The sequence below is a fragment of the Lissotriton vulgaris genome, chromosome 2_1 (assembly GCF_964263255.1).
Source record: "Lissotriton vulgaris chromosome 2_1, aLisVul1.2, whole genome shotgun sequence".
NCBI lineage: Eukaryota > Metazoa > Chordata > Amphibia > Caudata > Salamandridae > Lissotriton > Lissotriton vulgaris.
The window spans coordinates 1,810,521,771-1,810,535,006 of record NC_141687.1 but is presented as its reverse complement, the minus strand read 5'-3'; the positions used below and the strand labels follow the sequence as shown (position 1 = coordinate 1,810,535,006).

Here is a 13,236-nt window from a genome sequence, read left to right as displayed (position 1 = left end):
GCAGAAAATAGTCTTAAAAACCAAAACATATTATCGTATTCTGTAGATCAACATTTGTCAATCTGAAAGCGATGCATTTTCGTACTTTAAGTTATACTCTGACTTCATGAGAGCATGAAAGGAGGAGGCATGTGAAAGCTGACTATCTGACACAGATACTTCTAGCTGCAGATTCCTTACTTTAGAATTATTACCAAGCATCAGACTGGATCCAGATATTTATCTTGAGCAGTACCCCTATGCCCCAGTTGGTGACATCCTTTGTCTCCGTGTGGCATCGTCAGCGTTGCCCACACCAGAAGTGACATGCGTGGTGCCTATATAGGTGCAACCCCAGGGCGCTGACATCAATTATTTTCTTTCCGTGCCAGCCAGCGCAGACACAAAGTTTTGCTGATGTGTTTTGATGTTTTTTCCTCCTGGTGTGGAAGGAATAACATCTATGAAGCCTTGTGGCACCTGGCACCGCTTGATGTCAGTGATGGACCCACACCTTGTGTGCCTCTAGTGCCTTGAGTGTGACCACGATCCGAAGGCCTTCTCCGATTGCCACACCATGCACCCAAAGTCTTAGAGGGAGTGCTTCCACAAGCTCCTGCTGGCTCGACATGTGATGCCGTGACAATCCAGATCCTGGTCAAGAGGAAGGTCCCTGGAGAAGTTATTGAGTCCGAAATCCTCGTTGCACTCAAAGTCATGGGGTCATTCTGTTAAGTCCCACTGCAAGAGGAAGAAGAAGTCAAAGCATGTTTCGACATCACCTCGTCCATCGGCCGACGAGATGACGAAGCGTCACTCTAAGCCTGTCTCCATGGTTCAGCCAGTGCCTGGGCTGGATCTACGGCTCTGTGCCTCCCTTGAGTTTCCAGGAGCCGGAGCAACCCCTTCCCAATTAAGAGAGTTTATGAGGCTATGCACCTCATATTTGGGCGGTCTGTTCCCTCCGGCATGCTTCGGGCCCTGCAGGTTTGGGAGGCAACCTTCTGGATCCACGCTGGCAGCTTCTGTGCCAGTCAGACCCCAGAGATCCACAGATGGATCCGAATGGGTGCTGGCCATGTCATGCCGACCTGCCCTAGTGCAGGTCCCAAAGCTGAAACTCCCTGCATTGGTGACGCCTTCCACATTTATATCCCCGATTCAGACATGGAGCCGGAGGGCATCGACCAGCACAAACTCTGGCGCCAATGGGAACCATGCCATCCAGGCTCAAACCTGAGCCTAATTCTTATGGGGTAGGTCTCGGGGAGGAATGGGAGGGGTCGCTGGACGCTGAAGAATACCAGCCATTTGCTAGCAACATGGACTGGTGTTAGGATTTGGCAGACATAAGCAGGTAGGATAATTCTCCAGATACTAGCATGCTTTCTCCCCCAACATGTCTACAGAGGATGGAGCTTCATTTGAATTAGTGGTGAGGAGGGCGGCTGCAGTTTTTGCCCTTAGCCTGCCCTTGGAGCAATCAAGACTAATGTCATGACGCAGGTGCTTCAGCTGGAAGTTAACTCTTCAGAACCGCTTCTCCCATTTAATGAGGCACTTGCTGATTTCCTGCTTGGGACCTGAGGCCTGCCCAACACAGGGGTTCATAAGAACAGGATAGTAGCCTGCCTCCACTGCCCTGCTCCAGGGTACCCCTATATTCCTCACAAAACACCCTACACCCAAGGCTCCACTTCCCACGTATATTCAGTAAATTCAGGCACATTCCCAACCATAACAACCAGATCGGGAATCGAAAAGGCTGGACAAATTAGGCAAGAAAATATTCCACCAGCCTGGCATTATGGGCAGTGAACACTGTGTGCCTTTTGGGATGCTATTCCCACACTCTGTGATACAGTTGCACAGGTGCTGTCAGTGGTTCTGGAGGAGGGCTGGGCCATGCTCTCCCAGGTTGTTGCCAATGGGAGGGATGCAGCTAAGTTCACCATTAGCTGTGGACTCAACACCACTGAGTCACTGGGCAGAGCGGTTTCATTGACTGTGGCCCTACAGCACCACGCCTGGTTGAGGACGACTGGCTTTTCTGGGGATGGCCAAACATCACTTATGGATATGCTCTTATCTCTTCAGAGGCAAGGTGGATTCAGCACTTTAAGGAAAGCATGACTATGGCTAGGTCCTTGGGCCTTTCCATTGCCCCTTGTCAGCCTCAATCTGCCTTTTGATTCTTTTTTTTGCCAAAGAAGGGGCTTCCAGGCAAGTCATTACCAGTCCAGCCAGTGTGGCATGCATGCTTCCCACCCTCTGTGTGGCTGAAGAAGCAGTACCCACAGACCTCATGTTCAGGCAGCCAGAGGTTGGGCCAGTCCACCACTCCCACGGCAGCCGCAGCTTCCAAACCCATATAGTCTGCCCTCTTACCATTATCGGCACCTAGTGGTTGGCAGGAACCACTATAATCTAGCCCACTGGCAGTCTTTAACATCAAACTGGTGGGTTTTGCACATCATCCGAAGGGCCTGCTCCCTCCCCATCGAGACCAGTCCACCCTCCATATCAGCTACTTACTACAGGCTGACAGAGAACCATCTGTCCCTTCTCCGCAAGGAAGTAATGTCTCTTTTGCCAAAGGAGCCATAGAGATTATGCCGATGCCAGAAGTGGGTCGTGGTTGCTATTCCTGCTACTTTCTGGTGCCCAGAAAGAACGAAGGCCTTAGCCCTATTCTAGACCTGTACTCCCTATATTTCTTCCTCAAGAAGGAGAAGTTCAAAATGCTCACTCTTGATCAGGTCCTCTCTGCCCTCGACCCTGGAGATTGGATGGTAGCATTGGACTTTCAGGACGCCTACTTTCACTTCCCCATCCTGCCCGCCCACAGACGTTACCTGCTGTTCACGGTGGGTCACAAGCAGTTTCACTTCACCGTACTCCCCTTTGTTCTTACTAGCAACCCTCGGATTTTTACCAAGGCAATGGCGGTGGTTGCTGCTCATCTGCGGAGATCAGGGGGGCCATTCTTCCACTATCTCAACAACTGGCTGTTGAAGGTGGACTTGGCCTAGGCTGTCAACTCCGCCGTTGAGACTATGGCCTACCTCCTGCATTCGCTGAGGTTTACTGTCATTGTGCCGAAGTCACACCTGACTCCCTCTCAGACTCTCCTAAGAGCTTTTCTGGACACGGCGCAGTTTCGGGTCTATCCTCCTGAATTGCGAGTCCAGAATATTCAGGCTATGATACCAATGTTCCTGCCTCTATCCTGGATATTTGTGAGACTGACTCTAAGGCTCTTGCATCCTGCTGGTGATGTATGCCCTTTGGTATATGTGGGCTCTGCAGTGGGACTTGAAGTTCCAGTGGTTGCAGCATCACGGGAATCTCTTCAACATGGTCTAGATCTCGGACAGTACTGCGATTGGGCGAGCAATAGACCCCATCGTGATAGATGCATCATTCCTGAGATTGTGTGGCCATCTGGGAGAGATGGAGATCAGAGTCCTCTGGTCTTTGGTGGAATCGGTCTTCCCATCAACCCGTTGGTGCTCTGGACGATCTGGCTGGTACTGAAAGCCTTTCTTCCGCACATCAAGAGAAGGCTAGTCCATGTGTTCATGGAAAACACCACCACAATCTGGTACTGCAACAAACACTGGGTGGGGTTGTGAACCCTTTGTCAAGAAGCCCTGCATCTCTGGACATGGATGGGACCGGAGTGCATATCCTTGTTGGTTCAACATCTGGCGGGCTCTTTGAATGGCAGAGTGGACAAACTCAGCCGAAGATGCCTAGCAAATCATGAATGGTGTCTCTATCAGGAGGTGGTACCAGGTCTCTTTCAGCAGTGGGGAAAGCCATGGTTTGATATGTTTGTCACTGACTAGAATGCTCAATGTCAGCAGTTATGTGCATGGAGTTTCCAAGGCAGATCTAATTCGGAAACGCTTTCCATCTCGAGTGAAGCTCAGGCCTCCTGTATGTCTTTCCACCCATACCAATCCTGCCCAGAGTTCTTAAGAAGATCAGGTACTACAGGCCCAAGTCATCCTTGTGGCCCCCATCAGAGAGTCTGGTATTCCGAGCTGTTGTGCATGCCATTGGTCCTCCAGGAGGCCTTCGAGAGGATCTTGTCACAGCTGTGGGGGAGGGTTCTACACCCGAACCTGCCAACACTCCCCCTTTTTACAGGGAGATTGAGTGCCAATAGTTGAAAGATTTCGACCTTCCAGCTGGAGTCTGCAATGTTATTCTGGCAGCCAGGCGTCCCTCCACCAACATGGTACATGCCTGCCATTGGGGCAAGTTTGTGGCATTGTATGCAGAGAAATAATTTGACCCTCTTTCTGCTTCCTTTTCTCTGGTTCTCCTGTTTGTTCTTTCCCTTGCCCAGAAGGGCTCTACTCTAGGCACTGTTAAAGGATACCTTTCTGCTATGTCTGCTTTTCTGTGGTTGCCTGACCAACTATCTCTCTTCCAATCCCCTATTGTACATAGGTTCTTGGTTTGTACATGTGTTCCCTCCTTTTCCTTTCGTTATCCCTCAGTGCGATCTTAATCTGGTCCTATGTTCCTGATGTGTGCTCCATTTGAGCCCTTGCACAACTGTCCTCTCAGGCTCCTTACCATCAAGACAGTCTTCCTGGTGGCAATAAGATCTACCCGGAAGGTCAGTGAGCTTTAGGCCTTGTCATCCAACCCTCCTTACCTGGCAGTCTACCCAGATAAACTGGTGCTTCGTACGAGGGCTTCCTTTCTCAAGATAGCTCACTCTCTTTCACATAGGAAAATCCAACACTCTGCCTACTTTGTATGCTCCGCCTCATCCCTCCAAGGAAGAGGAGCAACTTCACTGTCTGGACCCAAAAAGAGCATTGTCGTTATAGCTTCACTGCACATGAGATTTCCAGTTGGATGACCAACTCTTTGTGGGGTATGTGGGAGAGAAGAAAGGACAGGCCATACAGAAGAGAACCAACTCAAGATGGATCATGCTCTGTATTAAAATCTACTATGTATTCTCTAAAAAGCAACAACCTGAGGGTTTGCATGCTCCTTCCAACTTAGCTAAAGTTGTAACCAGTGTGTTAGCATGCAGAGTTCTGGTCCTGAACATCTGCCTGGCAGCCATGTGGGCTTCCTTACACATGTTTGCCACACACTACTGCCTCGGCAGCCAGATCTATAGGGATGGGCATTTTGCCCATTCAGTCCTGCAGGACTTCCTCATGTGAAATTGGTCTGTGTACCCACCTCTGGGAGATATTGCTTGGGTGTCTATTCTAAAGTAAGGAATGTGAGACTAAACGTCTCTGTCAGATGAAACAATTTACTTAGCTTCGGTAACACCTTATCTGGTAGAGACTCTATCTAGCCGCGGATTCCTTACCGACCCGCCCATCCACTCCACTCTGCAAACGGATTTCTAGGTAGAGGGCTGTCCTCTTTCAGGGCCCTAGTATTCCACCCAGTGGTCAGTGTGCTTTGTGGCTCTGTGCTTCTAGCGTGGAAAATCATGAAAATTAACTGATGTCACTTCGCTGGATGGGTGCCTATAAAGGCACCCCGAAATTAACTTTTGGCGCAGACGATGGTGACAACGATATGCATAGCCACCTACCCACTCACAGGGGTATTGCTCAAGAAAAACTTCAAGATCCAGTCTGACACCCAGGGATAATTCTCAGGTAAGGTATCTGCGGTTTGATAGATTCTCTACCAGTAAGGTGCTACCAAAGGTAAGTAACTTATTCAACGAATCACAGAGGTTAACCATTTGCTAGCTCCTTTTCGGAATGTAAAAATGATTTCAAAGTCAGGCCTGTTGTTCATCCTAATGCTAGAATGTCATGGAGTGAAGGGACATCATAACCCCCCCCCCCCCCCCCCTCCCCCTCCCTTTACCAGCTAAGGCAGGGGTGAGGTTATTTATGAGCTTTTTTTACCTGCAACTTGGCAGAAAAATTGAAAATTAATGCTAAAAGGAAGAAAGATGGTTTCATAGAAAATTAAAATATGGATTGATGAGTGGATGCTTGAGTGGGTGAAAGGATAGAGAGATGAGTGGGTGAAAGAATAAGTGGCAGATTGGATGGATGGATGAATGTGTGAGAAAAAAAGGTGGATAAAAGGATGGATGAATGAATGGATGGATATGTGGGAGGGTGAAAGGAAGAATGGATGAGTAGGTGAAAGCATGGGTGGATGAGTGGAAAAGAGGATGGGTGGATGAGTGGGTGACAGAATGAGTAGATGGGTGGGTGAAAGGATGGGGGTGTGAGTAGGTGAGTAGGAGATAGCAGAGTAAATAGAAATCTGAGAGGATGGATGGATGGCAGAGCACATTGAAATCAGAGGATGGATGGGTGGATGAAGTGGTGGATGAATGGAAAGATGGGTAGGTGAAAGGATGGCGAAGTAAATGGAAATCTGAGAGGATGGCTTGATGGGCAGGTGAAAGGAGGATGGCAGAATAAATGGAAATCTGAGAGGATGGGTGGATGGTAAAAAGATGGCAGAGCAAATGGAAATCTTCTAGTAAGGATAGATGACTTTGTAAATGGAAATCTGTGCGGATGGATGGAGGGTAAAGTAAATGGGAATTTGAGGATGAATGGATGGATAGATGGACAAAAGTATTAATTGATAGATGAATGGCTTTATTGATAAATGGGTAAATCAAATTATAAAAGTATGGTTGGATGGATGTTCGCATGGATGCATGCATAGATGATGGATGTGTGAACAGATGGATAGAGGGACAGAATGATGAATGACTGAGTGATGGATGAAAGAATGAATGACTGATAGAACGGGATGGTGAAATGGTGGATACTAGAGGCTAAATGGAAGGGTGAAAGTATAAATGGGTAGATGCTTGGATGAGTGACATGGGAGCTCTTCTAGGGAGGGTCTGACTCACTCACCTTCTTGCTTGGTGCCATCCAGACATCTTTGGTTCAAATTATGGGGTCATTTAATTTTCGGGTTTCTGCCTTAGACCACAGTTATGTTATTAAGAAGTAAATTAATAAACTAAGATGTGTTCATCTTGTCTTTGAGTGATGCACAGAAAGCTAAGACTGCAGTGTAATAACATTTTTAACATAATAAATCTAAATTAAAATCAATACATTGCAGCCCCACAATTCATTGTATTCGATTATATTAGGGTCTGTTATACTGCATTGCACTACTGAATGTTACTTCATGTTATTTAAATGTAGCTGACGTCCATGTGGGTTCCTAGTCTCTTTCTAGGCTTGAGGATCTGTGAATTGAACTGCCATGCCATTAAATGAGACACCAGATACTATTTGAGAGCTTACTCCAGAACCCCCTTCCTTGTTGACTAGCTGCATTATTGTAAGACATGCCATTCTTTCCATATACACAAAAACAAACTTACGCCAAACATACTCATTAGCTCATCAGTAATACTCAAAGGTTTGGTAACTTCTATGATTTTATTGTAACGTTGACATTGACCAGCACCAACAATCCTAACACCACTGTGAGGGTGGCGGAGAAATTGACCTCCCCATCCCCTCCTCCCCACTGGAAGGACTACTGTTAGCCAGATTTCGAGATCGAGGCCAGATCAGCAGTCATCTCTGTACGTTGAAAGGATCTGCTATCATTGCGGTTCCCTTCAAAGTGCCAAAGGTTTGTTGGACAGTTGTCTGTTTTGACAGCTGTCCACCAAACTGTTAACTGTTTTTCCATTTCAAAAACAATTTCCCATTTTAAAAAACAAAGACACACCTGGTCCCCCACAACCTTGGAATTTTTCCCCAGAGTGTGAGGGTAAGTATTTTTTTTTCCTTCGCCAGCAGGTTTACCGGGCAGTGACATGCCGAAAAAAGTACATTGCACTGTCCACTCTAAATAGGGTGGGCCGTATGATGCACTCCAACTCTTTCCGGCCATCTAAGCCAGCAGGGGCTCTATCCATGGAAAGCTTGCGGTCTGTTAATGTCTTAATGGGTTGATAGGCCAAGAGTTTGGTGGACAAGGTACTTCCTTGCATTTGCCATTGAGAACACTGTTCGTCGAACTCTAAATGAGGCCCTGAATCTTTTTACCTGACTCACACTGTGCCCGATTAACAGAACTGTCTTAAGACAAAATCCTAAACTTACTACCATTTTGGTATGCACAGAAGGCACTTACTCCTCAATGAGTAAGTGCCTTCTGTGAATACCAAAATGAGTAAGTTACTCAAAATGAGTAAGTTACTCAAAATGAGTAAGTTACTTATTTTGGTATTCTCAGAAGGCACTTACTCATTGATGAGTAAGTGCTTTCTGTGAATACCAAAATGATTAAGTGCCTTCTGTGAATACAAAAATGGTATTAAGTTTAGGATGTTGTCTTAAGTTAGTTCTGTGAATCGGGCCCACTGTGTGTAAACTCACAAAGACTAACACTAAGTGTAAACGTTCTCGATGTTTGACTCATATGGTGAGTAAACTTCTATTGGCTAATATTTGAGACTATAAGTATACTGGACTTGTGGTCTGTGTAATGTTTTAGAAGCCATCACACAGTGTCGAACCTTATATCAGCTGGTGACTCTTACAGTATGTAAACTATTGTCCGCCAATGACTTACGTTTTATCTAAACTAGTGACTTATATGGTGCCTAAACGTTTAGCAGCCAGAGAGCCACACGCTGTGGGATGCCTTAACCTATAATCTATCGAGTGTGTAAACATTTTCAGCCAATGAGTCATAGAGTGTAAACTGTTATCAGTCAATACCTCATGGAGTGTAAGTTATTTTCACCCAATTGCTCACACTTTGTCTAAACTCTTCTTATCCACTCTGTGTGTAAACTGTTATCAGTCAATGACTCACACAATTTTCAAACGTTATTAGCCACTGCGAGTCTTATCAGCCAATGACTCATGTAGTGTGTCCAAAAACCAAAACAAGAGATTCACACGCTGTGTAAACATTGCGCAATCCACACACTATGGAAAGTGCGCTGAACATGAAATGTTCACTGCGATAAAAAAAAAAACTCTGGACCTGTACACAATTTTTCTAAGGTCCCTTCCATGGTACAAAATATGCAGACTTTCTTGCATTTGGCATAGCTTCTGCTTGATGCACTCCTGTGAGTATATCATATCCGATGGGATTGGGGTGGGGCTCACCCCCTTGAGTCCCATTAGAAGTCCAAGAGGAGAAGGCCATGGAGTATCTAGAACACATTCTTAGAGCACTCGCCATGCAAAGAGCTGGTACAAAAGCTTAATGTGTGATATACTAGCAAAATGGAGTCCATTTTATGGAGTGATACAGCTGGTCTGTAACAGGTCCAGGCCTGTTCTAACTGTACTTGACATACTACGGCCAAACGTCTGACAGAGGCTGGGAGTCTTAGGAAAGTGCAGTCTCAGGCGCTGAGTGGAGCTCAGCCTCTTGCAAGGCCATGTATTACCAACGCTCCTGATCTTAACTCTGAAATGTATATCATATGATTTATGGGTTGTTGGACAGCACCATGACATCATCCGGCTCGATGTACACCCTGCACGAAGGCGTATGTTTTAAGTGTTAAAAACCACACAGGATAAGGGAACCCCAAATACGTAGTATAAAACCCAAACCCCCCCCCGTCCCTGCAAAAACAGTAAAAAGTCTAGGTGTCATCATTGACACCGAGCTTTCTCTCAGGGCTCAGGTGGGAGCGGTGGTTTCCTCCTGTATGTTTCAACTTCGGAGGATCCGCAAAATCCGCCATTTCCTTCCCCCGGCAGCACTCACCCAAACTGTTATCTCGCTGATACTTTCCCGTCTGGATTTTTCCAACGCCATCTATCACGGTCTACCACAATACCTGACTCAACGCCTCCAAATCGTCCAGAACCAGGCTGCCCGCTTGATCCATGGAACATCCAGATGGCAATCAGCTAAACCTTTGCTTGTGAATTTGCACTGGCTCCCAGTCGAGCGAAGGGCTGCCTTCAAGGTGGCTTGTCTTACCTTCAAGGCACTTCATTGCCCTTCCCCTGCCTTCCTGAAATCTACCATCCACCCTTACTGTCCTACACGCCATCTCCGATCCGCTCACCTTGACTTGCTGATCATCCCCAGGGGAAAAACTAAGAGATTCGGCGGACGCCGGTTCTCCCAGTTGGCCCCTGGACTCTGGAACACCCTCCCTCTCCCTATCAAATCCTGCTCTTCCTTTCTCAACTTTAGGAAAATGCTAAAAACTTATCTCTTCCCTACCCCCACGTAGATTCTGCTACTTCTACCTCCTTCTCACTCTGTTCTGTCTACCAGCGCCAGGAAGCTTCGGTGTCAGTGCGCTTTACAAGCTACACTTAACATAACATAACATAACAGAACTCTCAACATCTTCTCACTGAAACATGCACCAGTGAGTAACAACCATACCCGCCAATGTGCAAATCCAAACATTTTAAGGAAGGTTCTGCAATGCAGTCCAGGGCAGTAGGTTCCAGGGACATTGCAAATCAGGTGAGTACCTGCCACCCTGACGTCTTTGAATACTCTGCTTTTGATATAGCTCTGCTAGTGGTGTAGGTGAATTACAGCACCAAAACACTGGCCATCATTCACTTCTGATGTATTCATGCAATATTTGGACTCTGCAGCATTGATTTTAATGTATAAATATCGTTCATGAAACACCAACTGTCTCTCGAGATTATTTCCAATATTTATAGACGTGACCTCATCAGCAAGATGTAAGTGGAGGTGCGCCTGATCCAGGTTCATTCAGATAACATTAATCAATGTCACTTGCATCAGTAAGTAAGTATTTGTATTTCACTTTTAAAAAGGTGGCTGCGGTTCATTGTCTTTGCCAGTGCTTTCTTTTCAGTATTTTCGGCATTAGACGTTGTGATGCGGCAGCATGATGTTTCTAGGATATATACATTTCTTTGTCTCAGGGCGTTATAACAGTAAAAATGTAATATGCTGATATGCTACATTTCCAAATCACAAGCAAGGCAGAGACTCATAATGACAATGTCAGCCCAAGGTAGTACAGTGTCAACTCAGCACTAATTGCGGCATTTACTGCACAGAAGCACACTCTAGCTGTGAACCACCAGTGAGCAATGATCGCTGAGTAGTCCCTGAGCCACCACTCGCCACTCATGAACAACAAGGACAGGCAGGCAACATGTACACAACCAACCACTTAAGGAAACAAATATTCTCGATGCTATGATTCTGGAAATTAGATGTGCAGGGTGCATTACAGCTATCCACATTAGCATCACAAGCCCTTCACAAATGTCCTACACAAGCAATGAAACCAGCCGGGAAGCCACAAATACCAACTGGGCCACTGAGGAGCCAGCGACCAAATCACCTTCATGATAGCCATGTCCTTCCTTCACGGACGACCTTGTAGCACTAGGGACGGCTTTCTACATTTGCCAAGTCTTTCATACTGGAGCAATCTTCTAGTAAAAGATGATTGATAAAAGTGAAAACAAAGTGGGAGAGAGTTGTGATGTGAAGACATCCACTGAGCAAGGCACTCTAGTGCGACTTCAAGGTGCCTTCAGATAGCGGAAGTCCAACGACCAGAATTAGGCTGCATTAGACGAGAAGAGACTTGAGCATACTTGCAGACATCCAGCGCCTAGAGCCGCAGGTCACCATCATAGCAATCCAAAAGGTATCACTAGAAAGCAAACTGCATCAGACGACAAACACATGAACTATGCATGCTCAGCTCTCTTCACAGAAGAAATGCCTATATCAAGAGCGTGAAGGCCTTACATTAGCACATTTGGCCCCTGCATACAGGCTGTGGAAGGGGATTGAGTGCAGAGCATTAATAATCTTCATGCAGGTCTTTGATAAACTCAGCGCTTGCCCTTAATCGTGATAAGCAGCACTGCTTCACATTACTATATACTACCTAATGATGAACTCTGAATTTTGTGAATATTACTATTTATCAGTTGTTTTTTTAAAGGAGCAACATGGATCCTGTCCTGAGCACTCGCTGCAGAAGCCTCATCTGCGATTGCTGGAGTCTGGTATGTCCATTCAACAGGTAACCGTGTGATAATATCAAAAATGAAGTAAACGGCTAACAGACTCACCTGTGCCACATCACTGATTATTGAACGGTGCACTGCTTCACAGATGCTTCTTACACTGTCATCAAAGACATGTCTCAGGCTAAGCTCACTGGGGCAAGTTCCATGCTCTAGAGATGCATCCTGCTGAGGTCCAGGCATGTACCACTTCACATGGTTTGAGGTGGTGACGAGTGTGTTACTCTCAATCACTACATGAGGCTCTGTACACAACCACATCTCGCAATACAGAAACCACAACTTCTTCTTTAGAGATGTCCTCTGCTCAAACATGCTTAGTTTGAATTTAGTAGAACTTTATTAGGATTTTCCCACTCGCACAGATACAGAACTAAATGTAGAGTAACAACAGCTCTGTCCATGTAATTTCGAAACACATAGTAGGCACAGGGCACAGTATATTAACATTTAAGAGGCATCAGAGATTACGCTGCTGTTTCGGTATATTACACAACTAATGTTTAAAATATTACCAACTGCAGGTTAATACAGGTTAATACATATTGAGAATTTTCCTCTAGCCCTAAATCTCCATCGCATCTTAGCCCTTGTTGAAGAAGGTGGATATGTGCAGTCCCGCCAATAAGGTAGCGTTCCATGGGTGAAGTGTTGGGCAATGTTTGTGCCGATAGTTGGGGTGCTGAATGTGTTTTTGAATCGCCATGTCTCAAGAATATTTTCGAAGAGGATAAACATTGGGATTTATCTCACATGATTTAGGATCCTACATCTCCTCAAGAAGGTCTGATTATCCAGTAAGGATTTTTTAAACCAAGGCTGTTTTGTGTTTTGGTGGCCGAGGGCAGAGTGAGAGAATCGTTACTATACAACTTAAAGTTTTGGATATGTTTGTGGATTATCATGTAATGTACAATGCGCAGAGTGGGGAACCGTCAATCATTAAAGGCTTTGATAATTACAAGTGATTTAGATGTTGAAATCTCATTATGAGTCACAGCAAATATTGCTGACGTTATCATCCATTGCCCTACACTCAGAGGCCAATCACATGCAAGCCTTGGTGGGAGGCGTAAGGAGCATTCTGTCCTGCAGGAACAGAAACACAGAGCTGCCAAAGGAGGAGTCAGATCAACGACTGTACAGGGGCTTCACTTTCATTTACTGTGTCTTGGACACTGCTATGCAACTAGGGACTCAGTCACATGAAAGATAAGTATTTTTAACGCAGTAG

General features: G+C 45.9%; 1 protein-coding gene across 1 annotated transcript in view; it reads left to right on the top strand.

The window, feature by feature from the left end:
* Positions 1–13,236, top strand: part of CEMIP (cell migration inducing hyaluronidase 1) — an 857,787-nt gene that overhangs the window by 380,138 nt on the left and 464,413 nt on the right. The gene's annotated exons all lie outside the window — the stretch shown is intronic.